Source organism: Rattus norvegicus, chromosome 4, assembly GCF_021556685.1.
Source record: "Rattus norvegicus strain SHRSP/BbbUtx chromosome 4, alternate assembly SHRSP_T2T, whole genome shotgun sequence".
Taxonomy (NCBI): Eukaryota; Metazoa; Chordata; class Mammalia; order Rodentia; family Muridae; genus Rattus; species Rattus norvegicus.
The window spans coordinates 68,268,342-68,289,485 of NC_141537.1; the positions used below are offsets into that span (position 1 = coordinate 68,268,342).

Here is a 21,144-nt window from a genome sequence, read left to right on the forward strand (position 1 = left end):
CACAGACAAGTATCTTACTCTTGTCCACAGTCTCTGACAGAGCAAGGGCAAAGTTCACATGCATTTCTGATATAAGTGCTCAGTCTGCAGATCATTCAGAGAGCCTGAGGGAGAGCTGAGCATTTCTGGGAAAATGCTACTCAATTTCTCCCAAGTTTTATTTCACCCTCTATAAAATGTGATTATTAATCTCACTTTTTCCTCTTGTCTGTATAGTAGCTTATGAAGATAAATTATGGCCAGTAGAATTATAAAGCAGTTTGAACTCCTTGGAAGCAGAAAACTCTATTAGTCCCTGGTATTTTATAATCACTGATATTATAAGGTGTACTCAAATTGAACTGCAGCGAAGAAGTCTGTTCCCACAAATATATGCAGATTGAAAGTAACCTCGAGATGGCTGGGGCAGAAGCAATCAAAATGTAAAATTGTATTTCAGATGGGTTGTTAAATCTTATGTTTCTATTGCAAAACTAAGGAGACCTGGCAATGCTTCCATGGGTTCTGAGCCACTGCTGAGACTGGTGGCCTGAAGTGGAAGCATGGGACTCCATCAAAGCAACATAGGGCCTGAGAAATAGCAACAGAAGTCTGAAGGAGAAGGCAGATTTGAGAGGAGTGATGAGAGATCATGTAGAAAACAGCCTACAGGGTAAAGGCTAGAGAGCTCCTTAGGCATCTTCAGGATGAGTATTCTTGGATCACAGAAAAGGCTGACAGGAGAATAGTCCTGCATCTATAGAAATGAGTTCAAACTGTCCAGGAAGTCAGGAGGCAGCACAGCTGGAGAGTTAAACAGTGGTGCAGGCCTGGCTACTCTCAGGTCAACCAGGGATTTAATTTTGAAAAAGATACAACTTCTTCAGCAAACTTTCTTTGATTAGGGGGATGAGTAGAAGGTAAGAGGAACTCATGGGTAAGTTTCTAAGATCCAAACACTGGGAGAAATCAACCTGAACCTCCCATTATGTTAGTTTATAAGGAGCCATGCTTGGACCTAGCTCAGCTGCTGGAAACCTTGAGATTTTGGTCACACTCTCTACTAACTAGCTGAAGAAACATCACAGCAGAGATCTGATATAAACAGTGGGTTTTGAGTCTAGAAGGAAAGCTGGGGAAACTCTACTTAACTTGATATAACAGACACAGAAAACACCAAGGAGAAATCTCCAGGTTTGGTCTGGGGCCACTGCTGAATGCTCATAAACTATCCAGACGAGGGTGAGGCCTTCAAGACCCTCGCTGGAAACTGTCTTGGCTCTCACCAATGCTCGAGACATTGTCCATATGGGAAGGTGACATGATCACAGTTGGTCTACATGTTGACATCTGTCTCATGCCACACTTGGACAGTCTCCAAAGGATGCTGCCTTTCTTGATCCCACTGGCCATTTCCAGCACGATGTTAGGACCAGAGGGATAACTGCTTTTTATTTGTATTGGCAGTGAGTTATCTTAGCTCTGAGTGAGATTTTCCCGAGTATTCACTAATACACAGTATTTTCCATGCTAATCCTTGATCCCTAGGGCTACTACACTTCTGCCAAGGACACCATCAAAATCAAACTTGAGTTTTGTGGCTTACATGTGGAAGAAAAAGTTGGCTCTGGGACACAAACTGAGTACAACACAAAGGCCTCTAACAATATTGGTGGACTGAAGCCAGCCCTCAGATTTCTAAGGTAGAGTCTGACATGAACCTTCCAGTTTGTTTGTCTGCACAAGAGTAGGTAAAACAAAGCAAAGAATATAGCTGGGCAGTGTGGCACATCCCTTTAATGGCAGCACTTGGAAGGCAAAGGCAGTGGATTGCTGAGTTCAAGGCTTAGTCTGATTTATAGAGCTAGTTCCAGGACAGCCAGGACTACACAGAGAAACCCTGTCTCAAACAGCACCCTCCCAGACAAACAAACAAACAACAAAAGAACATACAGCCAGAGACATACAGTCACCTAAATAAAGCTAAATTGGCTTGACAACATCTGATAAAGCAATAAAGAAGTAAAAAAAAAAAAAAAAAAATCCCGCTATGAGTATATGTCCCTGAGAACTGTTCCTAGGAAGAAAGAGCTCAGATCCTTTCCAGGAAAAGCCACCATGCTTCATCTCAGAAACACTCAGCAGCCCTGAAATTCCCAGAATCCTGCCCTTCTTGGCTGTGCTGTACTCTCATTGCCTGTTTCTGGCCTGGGTGGCCTAAACCTTCCAAACTGTCTCTGGTGTTTTACCAGGAAGTCAAAGGTTGCAGGAGAGAGCCCGTCCAGGGTACAGTGTCACCAGGATAGGCTTTATGTTGGTGTCTTTTGTCAAAGTCTATGCTCAACAAATGTTAGTGGACAGTTACTAGTCAGCCCAGGGAACTGAATTATGAGGTCTACTGGTATCCACATAGTGATTTGTTTTACACTCATAAAAGCATTTCAGGTACTTTTAACAATTAAAAAAAATACTTATTTCATTTTTGTTAAGAAAGACAGACACAAAGAAGTATACAACAATGCCTAGGAAGATGTCTGAAAACATGGAGGGCTATCCATCCTACCCTCCATGTTTGATCCCTACCACCCAGATAAAAACCCAGAAGTGGTAATCTGCATTTGTAATCCTAGTGCTTGTAGGAGGAAGAGGAGGATCCTGGGGTTTTCTAATTAACCCGGGATTTCCAGGCCCTGTCTCAAAAAAAAAAAAAAAAAAAAAGTCGGGATGAAATTTGAAGTTGATTTCTGGCCTCCATATGCACACACAAAGAGAAAGGGAGGGAGGAAAGAGAGAGGAAGAGAGAAAAAGAATGAGTAACTGTGGGTATATTCATAACATTGTACATCTACACACCCCACACAACTGCGTATGTGCACTTGCACACACACACACACACACACACACACACACACACACACACACACACACACACAGACACGGTGGGTGGGCAGGGGGAACAAAAAGTATTAGAAAGTAACGACAACTACAGCCGAGAGCATCCTAGAATGTCAGAACCCCTTGTCTTCTACATGTGCCTGTATGCTATAGGCACACAAAAATGGGTGGGGGTCACACTGGTGAAATAGGTTCCTGGCCTCAGATGTCTTCTGCTTCATGAAATTCAAGATAAGGTAGGTCTGAAGGAACTGGGAAGAACAGAGCTGAGAGACCAGTAAGTGGACAGAGCCATAGACATTCAGTGACATGCTTCTTATAGTTTCTTCTGTTGAATGTTTTTCCTTCTGCTTTGTTAAGTCTGCTGACTGAAGTTGAGGGCTAAAATCGTAAAGTTATAGATTCTAAGGGAACACCTGCTGATTCTGTGAAGGGCCAACTAAACATCTCAGTCAACCGTCACGGCTTTCTGAGGGCAACCCCTCTTTCCTCTACCCTGAAAGGGAATTTGGAACTTCAATTTCCAAGGATCAACTGCACATACAGCATCATCCCTATATTCGGCCTGCTGACACATCAGAGCTGTATGACACACCAACAGAGTGAAATCTGATGTCATGCCATGAAGAGCTAGCTCCTTCCATGTCAAACTAGTAGTCAAGGCTCACTCTCTACCCCAGATAAAAAAGCATACCAAGACAGTGACATTACCTATGTGTCACTTTACGGATTTAAATGTCAACGTTCACACTGCTTTAGCATTTAGCTTTGACTGACTGCTTCTGAGTCTCAGTAAATGTTGGTTGGGTAACTGAACACGAGCAGAAGAGTTCCAGTGCTTCCCATAGTGCCCTGCGCCTCTGCACTCCAATTCACAGACAGTGACTGCACCACAGACAAGGCTCATCTCCTTCCACCCTCATCTGCTCATGTGACTTGTGGGGTTAAATGGCAAGTCACTGTTTATTGCTGCTGATTAGGGATGAAAGAGAGGGTTCTGACAATAGAAACTTATTCTTTGAAAAGGAGGTACATTTGGTGTCACTGACTAGAACCAGATCAACTCAGAGAACAGAAGCCAGAAACCTGAGCTATGAAAAAGTCCCCACTGAGTATGGTGGCAAGCAAGCTAGAGGGTGAATTTCCATGGTAGTGGCAGGGAAAGCATCAGAGGTCTCCCTCTGTTCACTGTATATTTTATTGAGTGGAGAATTAGCAAGAGCCAAGGGCCAAAGCCCCCTAACACACTGCAGAGCAAATTCTCAGCAGAAACTGGGAGCTAGCTGATGGTGTGTGTGTGTGTGTGTGTGTGTGTGTGTGTGTGTGTGTGTGTGTACCTATATATGTGTGTGTATGTATGTACTGAGTAAGTGCAGGATATGGCTATCTCCAAGAAAGCAGGCATGTGTGGGCCTAGATGAGACATGAGGATGAGGAAAGCTCTCTAGGGAAAGTGCAAATGACCCTGGCTTTGCTGAAAAACCAAACCTGCAAAGGGGACTCTCAAGAGTATGTCCTTCAAGTCTACAGCAGTAAACACCCATAGAACAGGTTTAACTATAGTCTTACAGTATGCTCTCCTGGGATTTGCCCAGGGCCAGGACAAAGGAAAAGCTCTTGTAGCTATAGGCTGGTTGCCTCAACAGAAGTTAGGAACAGAGGGATTCTGCTGGATAAGTCGGGTATAAATTCTAGCCGAGGACAACTTATTTAAGGGATAACTTTCAATAACCATGTGTAAGCAAACAAAACTAAATCCAAATTTGCTTTCTTATGTCTTAGACCCACAAAGAAACACTCAGCTGTCTCTTTAAATCTGCCACTAGGGCAGGCAGAAGTGTAGCAGGCAGGTAATTTGAATGTCATCTGAACCATCAACTCATACAGGGATGGATGGCATTGCTATCCCCTGGTGACAGCTACTGAATCCTGAGACACACACAGCAAACTAAGCAGAACACAGAAGATCTTTCTGTTGGTGCAAGATGCTGAACTATTCTCCCAGGTGGAAATACCATTGCCCCACTTTCCCATAAACTGCTGGTTTTATTATAACAATAGGGCCTCTTTTATAATCCAAGATCTGGGGCTGCAGGCCTTTGGAAAGGAGCAACATTCAGCAAGAGATTAGAATGTTCATTTTGTTCTCATGAACACCAACCGTTCCTCTGACAGAGTGAGCTAACTGCTGGGTACTGGAACTAAGGAGTTGCTACAGTTGGGGAAAAGAAGTGAAGAGGAGGGAGAGAGGGATTGCACAGGACAATATGGAGGGCTGAGAGGCCGCGCTCTCCACGAAAGCTTCCGATTTCCTGTCACTGCCTCCAGCGCCTCCAGCACAATTTTGTATCTTTGGAAAGTGGTGTTTTGTTTCCTCCAGAACTCTCCCCTCACCACGAAGAGATGCTTTCCTCTGTACTCCCGCTTACATTAGAACTGCGCCCCACTTTCACTGGTAGGTTATATCTAGTCATCTTTGCGTCTAGACGGGAAGCATCCTGGGGCCCACAGGCTTCAATCCTGGTGTCTGCACCTTGCAGCACCCAGCAGAGTCTTCCACATAGGAAGCGGGAGGGTGAACAGAACTGCTTGACTTTGTTCACAGTTGGTTGTGATGGTGATGGTTCAGATCAGCACCTCTCTCCTATCATCAAAACCTAGTAAATGCTCTAACACACTAAAGTAACTATGTGAGGACAGAGAACGCCAAACTCTGATTATTTTTGAGGACAGAAGGGGGAGGGATTGGCATTTCAAGGGGGGAAATTGCAGGAGAAACAAACAAAAATCCTGCCTTTAGCAGAAATCTGACATAGGAAGTTTGTACACTTAAAAACATATGCATAAACTGATGGGGTGGAGAAAAGAACATGTGCTGGCATGTGTGTGCACCGCACTCACACACATCTAGAGATGAAGAAACAATAACAGAGAAAGATAGATGGAAGATTAAAAAACTACTTCCTCAGGCAATTAGATGGATATTTGAAGGAATGGCCAAAATCCTAGCATGAAGAATTCAGTTTTCTTGTACTAAAGAGTAAAAGTTTGCAATAGCATCTGCAGCAGCAAGTGGTGGCCTGTCACACATGCCTCCTGAGAATTGAAGGAAGTGTCTGCATGCATGTACTCAGGCCTGGTTGACTCCCTCGAGACCAGAACTCCCCTGGGAGAAAGAACTCACACTGATTTCCTACGGAAGTGCTGGCAATGTTCTGTTAGGATTAGCACTGTGCATAGCAGGAACTAACTGACAGAAGGAGCTGACCAGACTCAGGGGCGGCAGGTGAAAAGTTCTAACCTAGGACTGTCTAGTTTTTTCATTTGGCCTCAACAATTGACTTTAAAGAGAAAGAAAAATAACAACAGCCCCCCTAATCCTCCAAAGATTCAACTAAGAGTCAATTCCGAAGCTAAGTGAAATCTTGCCTTGTTAGAAATTTTGGCTTGGATAAAAATCCCACAGAAGTCTTCCTGGTTGATTAACCTAAGTGCTCTCTCAACAAACACATGTATGAAGAAGCCCTGGTGCTTATACACAATGAATGTTTGCTTAGTCAGAAGCAATGAAACTGTCACTGTAGGACAATGGATGGAACTGGAGAGCACCATGTCAAGCAACAGAAACCCAACTCAGGACAACGCTGCTCTGAGGCTCTTAGGTCCATTAAGTTTCCCTGTACTCTGAAGAATGTGCAACAGAAAATGGGTTTATTTACAGTTTGCTCAAATGGGTGTGTGTGTGTCTAATGTCCTCCCACCAGGCCTACAGCCATCGTACAGTTTTTACAAAGCCACAAGCCAAAGGCTAGAACACATGTGATTTAGCTGTGAGAAGTTAACAAGCTCCTTTCTGGGGAAAAGAGGTTTTGGCTCCAGATGGCCTCCATATTAAATACTCTGAGTATTTTATTCAAGTACAGATTGAGGAAAATGGGGTTTTAAATATCCCTCACTTTTTAAAGATAAAGAGTCTCAAGTTGTTGTAAGAACCCATTTTATGCCTTGGAGAGTTTCTTGTTTCTAAGTCCATTTCTACTATGCATAGGTAGAAAGGCTTTTTGTAGTGAACTCTGGAGCCTTTAAGATCTCTTCTTAAGAGCAAGTCCCCACACTGGTCACTATCCTCGCATGCATTGTCTCTGATGTAAAAGTCCCTCCTTCTCATCTCCTTAAAAAGATCCTATTGTTTGGTTCCAGGTTTGGGTCTGCCCAGCTTCCTCCTGGGTTTGGCATCATCACTGTAGGCTATTGCCTGACTGTTCTGCTTGGCAGAGCGAGTGGACGCCACTGGGAGTTTTTCTTTCCCTGTAGGCATCGTGTTCAATATGGGCAAATATTTGTGTAGCCTCTGTATTCTACATTAACACTAGGGCAGAATCATTAGTGATTAGATTTTTCTATGGGAAACAGCAAAGCATAGGAGAGAAAGTAAATCCCAGTGGAAGATAAAAAATGCAAAGTAAGGGTGGGCATCCTAAGGTATTATTCAGAAACAATATGGGAAATGGCAGAATTGTATTTCCTCTGTTCTTTAAAGGGAAGTTCAGGAAAAGGTCAGAAGGAGAACAATGCAGGCCATCTATCACACAGCCTCTCCTCTAGAAGGGTTCCTTACACACTACAGCCTCATATTTCAATTCTATAATTATACCACCACCTCCCGCCACAGATTGCACGCCACCATGGCCTTATGAATTATACATTTCATTTCCATTTACTAACACTGGGACTTTGGTGGCCACTGCCAGGGTGGGCCATACAATGTTCCCTCCATTACATATACAAATATTACAGGGCTCATACATGTTGCTAATGGTGACCTTCAAGTCTCAACCTTTGGTTTTGTTTACCAAACAAACAAGAACTAGCTATCAGTTGTGGGTTTTCCTTGGGGAAATCATATTGGGATACCTTTCCTTCCCCTTAACAGTTTCATTCAAGCCAAATCTTGTTTAAATAAAACAAAAGGTGTCTTGAAATAGTCTACAGTAGCATGGGGTCTGAAGTGTATATGTTTGAGAGCAATATCCACTTGTCATGATCTTTGAGTTGGTGGGTGGATCAGAAAGGGGGTGCCAGAAATGGATAGTGTCTTAGTTAGGGTTTTATTGCTGTGAACAGACACCATGACCAAGGCAAGTCTTATAAAGACAACATTTAATTGGGCTGGCTTACAGGTTCAGAGGTTCAGTCCATTATCATCAAGTCAGGAACATGGCAGCATCTAGACAGGCATGGTGCAGGAGGAGCTGGGAGTTCTACATCTTTATCTAAATGTTGCTAGCAGAATACTGACTTCCAGGAAGCTAGGACAAAGCCCACGCCCATAGTGACACACCTAATCTAATAGGCCACACCTACTCCAACAGGGCCATACTCTCTAATAGTGCCACTCGCTGGGCCAAGCATATACAAACCATCACAGATACAATGGCAGAAACTGGGGGAACCCCACTCCTTCAACTAACTGACATAAGATGGCACTGAAGCTTTGTGTAGGCGGCCTTGGACCACAGCCCCCAAACTGGTCATTACCCTCTCTGCTTGCTGCACTGTCTCTGATGTAAGTCCCATCACTCTTGCTCACACCTTTTCATCTCCTTAGAAAAGAAAGACAAACAAACCAACAACCAGTGGTCTTAGTGGAAGCAGCACCCTTGGTACCTGAGAGCATGTTAACAGGGAATATTCGAAAAATAACCCCATAGAACAGATGGGTGAGCTAATTAGCATTCCCTCTGGGAACAGAGGGTATTCCCCAAAACTATCACGCTAAAGCAGTGGTTCTCAACCTGTGGGTCAAGACTCTTTGGTGGTCAAATGACCATTTCACAGGACTTGCATATCAGATATTTACATTACAATTCACAACAGTAGCAAAATTACAGTTTTGAAGTAGCAACAAAATAATTTTATGGTTCGGAGTCACCACAGCATGAGGAACTGTATTAAAGGGTCACAGCATTAGGAAGGTTAAGAACCACTGCTCTAAGTGATGGTATGAGCAGGATTTTAATTTTAATTAAAAAATAAAAAGTACTTTAGAACATTCCAGAGAAGGCATCTGTGGGATAAGCTATACATTCAAGGGATTTAATTTCCAAGGGTGGTCTCAGAAACATGAGTAAACGAAACACAGATCGCTGTGATGTGTGTTGCTCACTTAGGTTTCTTTGGAAAACCCTTTTAGTGTTGGATTGTTTATAAAGGTTTTACTAGGGGTCTGCTGGGAACACAGTGGTGACAGGCAGCCTCCAAGATGGCCTGTGATAGTCTACATCTCCTTATCTGGTGTTCTTTCATATCAAGGGGAGTAAATGTGTGGAATCGATAAGATAGTGCAGAAATAATGACGTGACTTGTGAGATTAGTCATAAAAAGGCACTGTCTTCCAGCCTGTTGAGTTGAGTTTTGAATTACTGGCTATTGGAGAAAGCAGTGGCCATGTTGAGAGGATGAGTGCTTACTAGAAGGCAGTGCCAGTTTGCCGGTCGCAAGGTTGAGCTTCCTTAGGCTCCCAAACCTCAGCCAGATGTCAAGTGTTTCTAGCCCCACCTGAGGGCTCAGTGGGTAGTCTCCCAAGACTGGGCCAAGACAATCTAAGCCAAGTTGCTCTCAAGTTGCTGACTCCCAGAAACTGAAATGATAGACACTTACTGCACAAGCCACTAAGTGTCAGGGCAGTGAAGGAATGCTATGCTCCGGGGCTGGCAGACTTGTGCAAAAGCCACTCTACATTTACTCTTCTGACCAGCTTCAGTGGCACAGCCTGGACACTTGTGCTGTGCTCCACTTAGTCCCTATTTAACTGGAATCACTTAAAAACCTTCGCCTAAGGATGGCAGTGAAAGCTAGAGGCCTTCTAACAACCTTAAAGCTGGCAGGAGGAAAAGTATAGGAAGAAGGGCTGCAAATTGCTATCCTACAGGAAGAAGCCAACTGAGATATTAATAAATTGACCTGCATAAAACTTAAACTTTTTTTATGAAAAAAGTATTAACATATAGCAGTTACATATAATAATGGGTTTCATTGTGGCATTTCAATACATGTACATATTTTGACCATATTCAAAATTTAATTTATTTTTTAGTTTTTTGAGACAGTGTCTCTTGTACCCTGGCTGGTCTGGAACTTACCTGTAGATCAGACTGGCCTTGAACTCACAGAGAGCCATCTGCCTCTGCCTCCTGAGTGCTGAGTTAAAAGATTTAAAATTTTTAGCATTGAGAACTCAGGTGATATTATCTAAGGGTAGGGATTTCCAGCTTCTCATGAAAATTAAAAGCTCAGGCAATTCTAGGGCCCATATTTGTTCATGGCACTGATGTCTCGGGATAGTGGTGCTGCCCTTTCATAAGGCCCTGTGTGCCACCTGCTGCAGCTTCATCAGCTTGCAGGTGCGCCATCTGGCTCTACTGGCACTTGAATTCTGAAACCCATAGGAGAGAGACTAGATGTAGAGAGACCTGTAAAATATCTAAAAGCAAATACTGTTATTTTTGATTGGCACTTTTTGAGGATTACAAAATTAGTTTTCTTTGCTACCCCTACCTCCACAGCTGCTATCCTCCCACCTCCACCCTTCATAGCTGCTATTTCCCTACCTCCAACCCCATAGCTGCTATCCCCCACCTCCACCCCATAGATGCTATCCCTCCACCTCCACCCATAGATGCTATCCCCCACCTCCAACCCCACAGCTGCTATCCCCCACCTCCAACACCATAGTTGCTATCCCCCACCTCCACCCCATAGATGCTACCCCCCACCTCCAACCCCATAGCTGCTGCTATCCCTCAACCTCCAAACCCCATAACTGCTATCCCCCACCTGCACCCCTACAGCTAGGCTGATCTAGAACTCTGCTATGTACTTCAAGTAGTCTTTAAATTCTTGATCCTCTTGCTTTAGCCTCAGGAGTTCTGTGCCACCATCCTCTATACTTTCAAAATTAGTTTTCTTTGACTAGATCAAAAAAAGTTAATTCAACAGCTGCCCCAGAGGCAAGGGGCAATTTAGAATTTAGAAAGCATGTAAAACAACTAACGCACTATACAGTAAATAGCATGCATTTTAATAGCAACGTTTATTCATGAAGGTTTTCTTATGTAAGGTCTCTGCTGAGAGGAAGTGTGATGTTCTATCTTGCTGCAATCTGGCTTTCTACTACAACAATAATTTACAATAGCAGAATAAAGGAAGGCTCTGGCGCCACAGCTCTGTGACTATCTGCTGGATTCTTCCCTCCTACAAGGCAGGATAATATAGCCTTTTCTGGTCTTCTCCCAGTTATGTATTTGAAAAAGAATTATAATCAGGTTTTAGAGTGGCTTACTCAGGAATTAACTAGCCAGCCACTGGATAACTGTGAACTATCCTCTGTAGCTTTTACAAAACCTGGAAGAAGAATGTGGTTAACATATCATGCTCTTAAGACCATCATACCAAGTGGTCAAGGGCTCAATGGGGAAGAGAAGACCCTGGGTCTTTAAAAGTCACTCAAGGGTAGTTTTATGTGAGAGTGGGAGTAAGGGCGAGATGAACTGCCCTGTCCCTAAGCACAGTGTGCATTGTGGCAGCCTCAGTTGTCGATACTTACTGAGCTCCCAGGACACTTGAGACTCTCTGCTAGGTGGTACTAAGCAATGGTTTCTGTTTTCATGAATTTTAGCAATTGGAGTGCACATAGCAAGTGACACATGGAAGGCCAGAAGGAGTGATCTCTTTTTCACTCAGTAAGCATTTACCAAACATCTACAAGGCACTAGGTTCTTTGTATTTGGGCATCCACAAGAAAATCTGTGTTCTTGTGAAGCTTACTTTCCAATGGCCATCAGTGAATGCTGCCACTGGCTGGAGAGAACAGAGAACATAAGGAGTCATGATGGGAAGGCAGACTTCAGTGCAGGAAAAGAACAGAACTGCAGGTGAGAAAGTAGCCTAAGAAGAGGTAGAGGTGGGGAAACCCAGGAATGTTCAAGAGGACAAGGAAGGGCCCCTGGGGTGAGGGTAGTGCAAAGGCAAGTGATACCAGGGTGGAAACCATCTTGGTTATCACACCACAATCCTGGGTGGACAATAGCTTCTGTTTGTTTCCGCATTTAGGAAAAAAGGCCCCAGGGCCTCTTCCTCTAAGCAGGAGTAACTGCAAAACACAGCGCTTCGGCTTCTTAAAGCTGTACCCTGGAGTTTCTGGAGACTTGATGAGGCACATCATGCCTCCTATACCACCACACAGAGCAGTCTGAGCAGCAGACCTACAGAAACAGCTAGTGGCCTCTTTGTAAAGACAGGCTATTGAGAAGCCCAGATGATAAGTGACCAAAGACACACTCTCCAATGCTTCAGAACCAGCCTGAGATTGCCTGATGATCCATGTGATGAGATCTGTTTATGATGCATTACTCCTGGGAAAAAGGAAGTTTGTTTCTCTTTCCAAAGGTGGCAGGGGTAGGGAATACACCTGCTGCACCTCTGAGACGCTCTCTTTTTGCAGGAGCAGTGTGTCTATGTAGCTGAGTTGGCCAGATGACAAAGTCACGGAAACCAAGAATGATTTTAATTGCATTCCAGACAGGCTCATACTCCTGCAGAAGCTGCACGAGCTACACGTGAAAGTTCTGTGACACAAATGTGAATCTTCAAGTTAAATATGATTACAAACAAATCTCTGGGCGTGTTCATGCACACAGAATGGCTTTGATGTGACTGCTGGGTGTTTGGAACCTGTCACCTGGTCTCACTGTCTCTGCCTTCCACATTCATGAAGTCATCCAGGGCTACTTCCAGGTGGGGCAGAGATCATCGAGAAAGACTGAAAGCTCAGGAAGAGCAGAGAGCTAGGGTGCCCTGTGCACATTTATAAGTCCAAGAACTCCTAATCAGCAATGAGACCTTCCCCTAAACACCTGTGTTCATCTTGATATCCCCAGCAATGTCAACTCCAAACCTACTTGGACCCCCCACCCAGTGTTTTGGGGAGCAGTTTAAACAAAGAGAACAGCTGTTAGTAAGTGCTGCTGTAGAAATCACTCTGAGTGGAAAGGTGTTAAACAGGGTGTCTTTTAAAGTCCTTGCCAACAGCAGAGTTCTTGGGGCCAGGTGATGCTTCCCTCTGACCCCATGCAGCTTCTGATCCACAGGCTACACACAGCAGTGACAATGGTCTCTTTACAGAGAGAGACACCTATGCTGGGAGGTACTCACTTGGATTACAAAGTATCTGTAGAAACCAGGGTCCTAAACTGCTGATAAGCAAGGCACTGAATTCTCAGGACCTACGAGATGCTGTTAACGGCACCAACCATTCAGTTAAGTAGTGACATTTACAGTAAATGCAAACCAGGAGAAAAGTGGAGAAGTAAACACTACATGAACAGACTTTGTAATATGCCCGACCGAGCCAAGGTCCACCTTCCATTTGGGTAAAGATAGAAGTGGCAGTGCACAGGAAGCTGGTCAGCACGGCCTGGGGAAGGCTTCCACTGCCTCCTCTTCCGGGTGGCCGTGGGCGGCAGGCTCGTGGGAATTTGCAGAGTGAGTCTGTCTGCCTTGGCAGTGGCATCAGTTTACCCTACACTGCAGGGGCTTCATCACTATCGCTTGAATGTGCTCACTTTTCTCCTTCCCTCTCTGATTCTGCCAGTGGAGACAGAACTGCGTGCCCTGTTTTGGCTCTGCTTCTCTGACACACTGTTCTGGCCTTTTTTTCATCTTTGAAGGAACCCACGAACCCAACTGGAGGCATGTGGGTAGGTGTGTACTGGGGACCTTACCACCATTTACTGTTGTTAGAATCTTAAGTCCTTTGCCCAACTTACAGAGAAGGACAAGAATTGAAGGAAGAGCAGGGAGATGGGTCAGGAGGTGGCTAGCTTGGTGCAACTGAGGTAATTTAAGGACACCCAGGCTGACTACACACTTGAGAAGCTACATGACTATGCCACTATCCAGCCCTCCCCTGAGGCCCATAGACCATTCCTGGCCTCTAGCTTTTGTCATGGTCCTTAATTGAGTGAGCTGGCTCTCTACGGCCTCCTCCTGCACTCTCCTCTGGCTCCTTCTTGTGGACCCTGGCCCACCTGCCATGGTAAACTCACTCCCTGTCATCACCATCAGTTGGCAAGTGCCATGGGTTGTCTCTACATTTCTATGGGAGCCTTAAAGTGAGTTCTGCATCCCCCTTCCCTCACTGCATTTTTCCTAAAGGAACCATGATGCTCTCCCCATCTGAAGTCAGTATGCTCAACAGTGATCTGCAATATCACATTTGTCTCTCTTTCTTCTTGCACTCTACCAACTGAACTTCGTCTCCATTCTTCTGCTTTTGAAATATCTCTCAAAGATACTTGCTCCCCTATGCTCTCAAAGCCTCACTCCATTGGCCTTACCCAAATCTTAGAGATAATCCCTGGGTCTTCTGTTTCCAGCCTTCCCCATTTCCAATCAATTACAGCCTGTTGCTAGACTTGTTTTCCTAAAAGGGTTTTCACCGCCTACTTCCTTCCTCAAGAACCAACTTGCTTATCACAGGAAATCCAAGTTCTAATTACTTGGAAGTCCCTCAAACAACTGTCCCCTTATCCCAACAAGTTTCCCTCTGGGTTCAATTCCCAACGTCTTTGAGTCAGATCTTTGCTGTCTGTTTTACTCTGGTAATACCATCTTATTCCATGCTTTTGTGTGAGTTGTCTCTCTCTATCCCCTCCTCTAATGACAGCATTTTATGTTCCCTTCTAGCAGTTACTTCACGGCCTCATTCTAGGCTTTTGCATTAAATGAGAGCCTTAGAGTGAACTGCTGCCTGCCTTAATGCTGATACTCCACGGGATTTCCCAGTGCCTTCTGTTACCCTGTGAGTTTCAGCACCATGGTGTGTGAACCTGCTGTGGGAATGGCTTATGTTGGCTCCAACGGCCTTTCAGACATGGCTGGCATGAGTTTTCACTTTACTGGTTCCTCAAGTCCATATTGCACCTACAGGTGAAGATGACTTTTCTCTGAGTATAGATGAGCTCTATGCATTCTGCCTTCCACTCAATGTTCCGGGGGATATTCTCACTTGAGTGGATCCCTTTGGCTTGTTGTCCTGTATATCTATGCAGTCTTGCCCCCCTCTATCCAAGATTTTCTTTCAAGTCTCCTTTCAGAACTCCTTTCTTTCCTTCAGCTCACTTTCCAATTAACCAAGACATTGTCTTGGGCACTCTACTGTTTCTAGGAACAGTAGTTGGTCTCTTCAATTAAGCTGTGAGCTTTTCTATGAAAATCCATGGCACTATCATAGGGCCTCACCAAAACCCACTTATTTGCCTTATATCCCTTTCTTGGCTACCATGTTCCTAGATGTCCCTTAAGAGGTCTACATAAATGTTCACAGAGCTGGCTTCCAAAACAAGCTCTAACTTATCTACTTTGTGCTTGTATTCCACAATTCTGTTGTGATGAAACACCATGCCAATAAGTAGCTTATGGAAGAATTTATTTTGGCTTCGGGTTCTAGATGATCATTATAGTGGGGAGGCACACAACAAGTGTCAGTCTGGTTACTGGAGCAGGAAGCTGAGAGTTCACATCCTTAATCACAAGCAGAAAGCAGAGACAGCTTTAAACTCTCAAGGCCTCTAGTGGACGTACTTCCTCCTAAAAGGTCACAGCTTCTAAGTCTCCCCAAATACAGCTGACAACTAGAGACCAAGTGCTCAATTATCAAGGACTGGGAGAGGTGTTTCTCATTTAAAATGACATCTATCTGATGGTCTAAGTTTCCTCTACTGTAAGGTGGTCAGAATCATTGACCTTACATATTGTAAGATGTATGTATATGTATATTGTATATGTGAGACACTCTTAAGTCAAGCTCACTTGCTTGTGCAATAAATGCTGTGCAAATGGCCAGGCTAGTAAAGTAAGTGAGCGGTGATAAGCCAACCATTTTCAACTTCACTGAACTCTTTCCATAGAATAACTTCCATGTAAAATGGGAAAGCAAACTTTTTCATATAAATTAATTTAATGACAACAGCATTGGATATATATAATTTTATCAGCTAAATGTTAAAAGTTTTACAAGAACTTTGGCTTATTAAAGGCTTCATTCCTGGGAAAGAGATGGTAGAGCTCCAATGAATGGAGCAGATCTGGTCAGAGCTGTGGATGGGGAGATCTTCTTTGTACATTTCTAATTCCAAGTAGTCATTATCACAAACATTTCCTACCACCTTCTTCAGGTAGAGCCTCAGGGAGTGCTGAGATGTTGGTCGATGAACACTGATGGGCCAGAGTACCAGCCTGCCTCACTATAGACTTATTGTACAACTATAGGCACACAAAATAAGCTGGGTACTTGTGGTCTTTGGGTTATGTGGTAACAAGTTCACCATGACTGCCTTCAGGAGGTAGGGGTTTGTTCTCTCCTGGAATCCTGGCTGAGGAAAGTTGGATGCTAACATGCATATTTCTCATGGATATCAGTACCTTGTGGTAATGAGACACTAGGAGTGAGACAGACACCCTAGGAGGAAGATAGGGAGAGGGGCCATGTAATAGACTCATATACAACTTTACGTGTATAATAATATATCTAAAGTAATACCTATATTTCAACCCCCTCACTTATAGTTTGAATACCGAGAGTCAGAATTGCTCCAATTAATCAATTTTGGGTGGGTTGTTTTTCTATAAAAAGTTGATCCAGTTCACTGGCTGAGATATACTCTTTCCTCTGGGATTTCCAGAGTTTTAGGAACTTAGAGCTGGTTATAGCCCAAATGGCCGTGGTATTGTCTGTCTCTTAGGAGTTGAAAAGGGGACGGTTGGGAAGGTGGAGGCCCTAGGAAAAATGAGAAGGCCTTAGGGGTTTCAAATCCTGTAGGCATTTCAGAAAAATAAATGCAGCCAATCTCTGGTTGCTTTTGTCTTTTTTTTTAAGAGCCTAAAAACAAATAAGATGCATGACTAGGGTAGAATTTCCTACTGTGTTTAGCACAAGTCTTCCATGTACATCATGGAGACTTTTAGTCCTCTTTTAAAAAAGAAATGAGGGAGATAAACAACAGAAGTTTGCCCTCTGCCCAGGGAGCACAGAGACAGAAGTTTGTTCATCTGGGGTTAACCCAAGGATCCTTCATTGGGATGTTATTACTGTATAGACTGCAAGGCCTCCTTCTATCTGAGGGTCGGACTCCAACCCTGCAATCACCTGTTCTCAGCAGCCAGGTGTTTCCAAATCCCTTGTCTCCGGCTGAACTCATTCCCTGCTCACAGTCCTTTCAGCTGGAGCTAAGAATGGGGTGGGAGGCACCTTCTACAGAGGGCTAGCCAAACACGACATAAAACAAGGAAAGAATTATTTTGAGAAACTGAAGATAGTGAGTTTCTCTGGCAGATCCAGTGGCAGAGAAACTCACGGGCCCCAGATCTTGGCAGGAGATAGGAAATGGTATGTGCTCTAGCAGGAGTACTCCGCCCAACTTAGAAGGGAAACAGAAGCTAAAGAGACCAAAGCACACAAACACTAGTGTCCCCTCCCCTAGCCGGCCCTTCCACATTCCAGAGGATACTTGCTTTAACAGACATCTTTTAGTTTGGGCTACTGGTGGTATGTTGAGGGGCTGACCCTGGCGGGGGTTTGGGGGGGGAATCTGAAGTGAAGCTGACCATTAATGTTCGCTGACTTCTTAGGCACAAATACCACCTCTATGGTCAATTTCAAGGAACCAATAATTTAATTGCTAGCCCACAAAGTTTCTCATTATCTTATATCTAGCTCCTACAAACTGGTGAATACCAGATCTAGTTCAGTATGTAAAGTATTTACACCCTAGAAATCCTGGATACTTGCCCTAGATCCAAGGTAAGAGTCCTTGCCATGGGATCCTGGCTTATAGTCCCTTAAACCTGTTTTGCCCTTCCCTGATGAGCTGTTTGAATCCCAATGAGCCCAGCCCAGAAGGCCTGCAAGACTTTAAGCAGGCCCATTGGAGTGATGCAGAGAAAATCTGCCTGCCCATGGTATCTTTCACATGACAGCTTTCTATGTATTTTAAGATAGTTGTCATAAACTTGTGTCTTCTTTTCTGCATTCTAGACAAACATTCCTCTTCCCACTTTCTTAACTACCCTTCACATCAAACGTATGACTGTGCCACAATCAAGTGAACATAAGATGTTTCATGTGTAACATACAATGCTCATACTTGCTCTAAATTCAGTCACGGGCCATATTAGGATGTCTCAGTAAAGATAAGTAGGTCACATATGACAGAAATCCCTTGGGATTGCATTGCCTAGTGACGCTGCATTCGTTTATGAAGGCACGCTCTATGGTGCTCACAAAATCACCTAAGGACACATTTCTCAGAAAGAATTCCCATCACTAAGTGACACAGACTGTTTCTAGTACTCGGTCCTGAGCTTGCATTATCACGGTTACTTGACAACAGCTTGATAGTGATCATTAATTCTTACATAACTGACTTCCTCAACTCCTCCCCCAATCCTATAATGTACTTCATAATTCATCAGTCTCTCTCCTTAGTTGATTTCAAGGAAAACATGCAAAGACTATACTGTTATCACTAAATGTTACAAGGTTAGCCCGGCTCCTGAGCCACTGAGAACTTTTTTAACCTCGACTGAATCAACGAGGATCTTTGTTATCTTTCCAAAGGGTTTATGACCTACAAACTTTTACTTCTTTGTTCAAGCTACTCATAAAGGCAGGATAATGCGGTACACTACAAGGAACCTGGCCCCAGACCTAACAATTCTCTAATCCATGTTCAGTCTCCATTTCTCCATCTCACTCATAGGACAGGTGCCTCACTGAAATCCACCATATGCCTTTAGCTGGGAAGTATAACCTCAAGGATTTGCCAGTATCTTCCTGACAGGCCTATCCCTCAAGAAAGTTGTCAGGGAAATAAGTGGAATTCATACAGCATGCTTTTGTCAGTGAGGTCAGCCAAGCTGCTGCGGAATTTCTATAGTCACTTAGGAACTTCCTGCCAACAATCCCTATTGACGATTCCTGGGAACCAGGGACATGCCTCAGTCCTTCTACATGGGAAGCTTCCCCTTCATCTCTCTCCTTATGCTAGTTGGACTTTCCTGAAAGGCCACTTTCTTTACACGTCCTTTCCTCCCAACATTCCTGACACCCTAAATCTTTAAGTCTTGACTCTGACTTTTTGGTTGCTTTGGGGGCCTACCTTGCTTATGGCTACCTTAAACATTTGGCCCTGCTTTTGGTAGTTCCACTCTGTCCACTATTAGTTATACCAACTCCTACATCCACCTCTCTCCACCCAGAAACGCATCCTGCTTTCTGCCTTTGACATTTCCCACTGGCACTCCAAAGTGCATTCCAAGTCTCTTCCCCATGAAGTCCACTCTCCACTCTGGCCCCCTGCCTATTTTATACAGTATTCACTTTGCTGTTTATAGTCATGGGTTTTTAACAATTCGGCAAAGTGGTTCGATGATTACCCAATTCTGCTCCTTCTGGCTAAAAAAGGAGTTTATATCTACGGAAGAGGCGTAGCAGGGCAGAAAGAGCACCAGGCCTGAGTCTGAAAGACAGCTCTGCCATTAGCAGCTAGGTAACCTTTCAACTGACAGGAAGCTCTGGGTTTGAAACTATACTGAAAGTTCTTTAGAAGTGGAGAAGGGACAAAAAGCTGTCTGCTTATGGGCAGTGAAGCTGGGAGGCAAGGCCACTGTAAACAATGGCATTTCTTTTTTTTTTTTTTTTTTTTTTTTCTGAATTTTTTTTTTTTTTTTTTTTTTTTTTTATTAACTTGAGTATTTCTTATATACATTTCGAGTGTTATTCCCTTTCCCGGTTTCCGGGCAAACATCCCCCTCCCCCCTCCCCTTCCTTATGGGTGTTCCCCTCCCAACCCTCCCCCCATTGCCGCCCTCCCCCCATAGACTAGTTCACTGTGGGTTCAGTCTTAGCAGGACCCAGGGCTTCCCCTTCCACTGGTGCTCTTACTAGGATATTCAACAATGGCATTTCTAACTGGGGACCAACCAATAAAACAAAACGTTTTAAATAGCTGGGGATGGAGAAGTGGGCCCAACAGGAACAAACACGTGTAAGAATTTAACCTTAGGACATTGCTATTTGCACACTCCCTACCTTTGAAGTCTAGAGCCAGACTAAGGAACTGAAAAGAAGGAACTAGTCCAGAGCTTCCTAAATATACCTCCTGCTTCCTCTAAAGCCTACCCTGAGTCCTTTCCCGGAGCTGTCCTTCAGAAATCCCAGAAGTGGACTCAGAGCTTCTGTAAAGTAATGTTTTCCTTTCACTTATCTCCCCGGCTCCAAGCAGTCCTGTTCCCTAAGGATGCTCCCTTCACACCAGGCCACCTGTTTCCAAGGGGGCCTTCCTTTAAACTTGGTTCCATGAGGACCCTGCTCTTACACTCAGCTACCTGTTTCTACAAAGTTACATTCATCCCACCAGGCACTTCCCCTCCCTCAGGTCACTGGATTCCATGAGCCCTCCAGTTTACAGGGAACCTCTGGTCAGTTCCATCCCTCCTAGCATGTCTAAATGAAGACAGACTCAGCAGTCAGTAGTCGCATGCTGCCCTCATCTTCCCCTTCCCCAATGGCACCTTCACTTTCTTCTCAACTGCTCCAGAACATTCTCTCCACGATTTGCCTTTACTATCGCAGCATGCCTTCCATTTGTCTTGTGCGTGCAGTACTTTTCTTTAGAATATGCACATCTCAGGTTACACTGTAGTCCTAAGTCTTCTGCTGCTTTCATGCCTTCTCTACCAGCAGTTAAAGTGTCCTTTGATTTCCCAGCACTATTTCCTTTGTCCAAAGCATAAATGACTGAAAAATGTAACTTCTGGTCCTAAATCCTCCCTAATTCTAGGATGCAAGGGCATCCTAATAAATATTCTCATTGTCCCAATGCAGGCAGCTCAGAATCCCCCTCTGGCTACTCTCCAGCAGCTGCTCTTCTTCCTCATTCATATCCAGGACTTGCTTTCCAGCCTTTGCCACCAGGTTCTCCCCACATCCTTCAGTCCTACTCCATTACACTGACCTCCTGGCTGCCATGCCCCACCTCCTAATCTAAACTTAGCCCAGGTATTGGACTGGGCTTCCCCCCGCCCCCAGACCAAGCTGCCCTTCCTTGTATAATCCAACCATTAGGGTTACCTGGCTTTCTCCTTTGTCTGCCCTTTACCATCAGGCCTTTGGTCTGCCCCCCACCCCACTCTGGACCCTCCCAGACGCCC

At 44.3% G+C, this 21,144-nt stretch overlaps 1 protein-coding gene across 11 annotated transcripts in view; it reads right to left on the reverse strand.

The window, feature by feature from the left end:
• The window catches only part of Hipk2 (homeodomain interacting protein kinase 2), a 189,803-nt gene that overhangs the window by 69,695 nt on the left and 98,964 nt on the right, over positions 1-21,144 (reverse strand).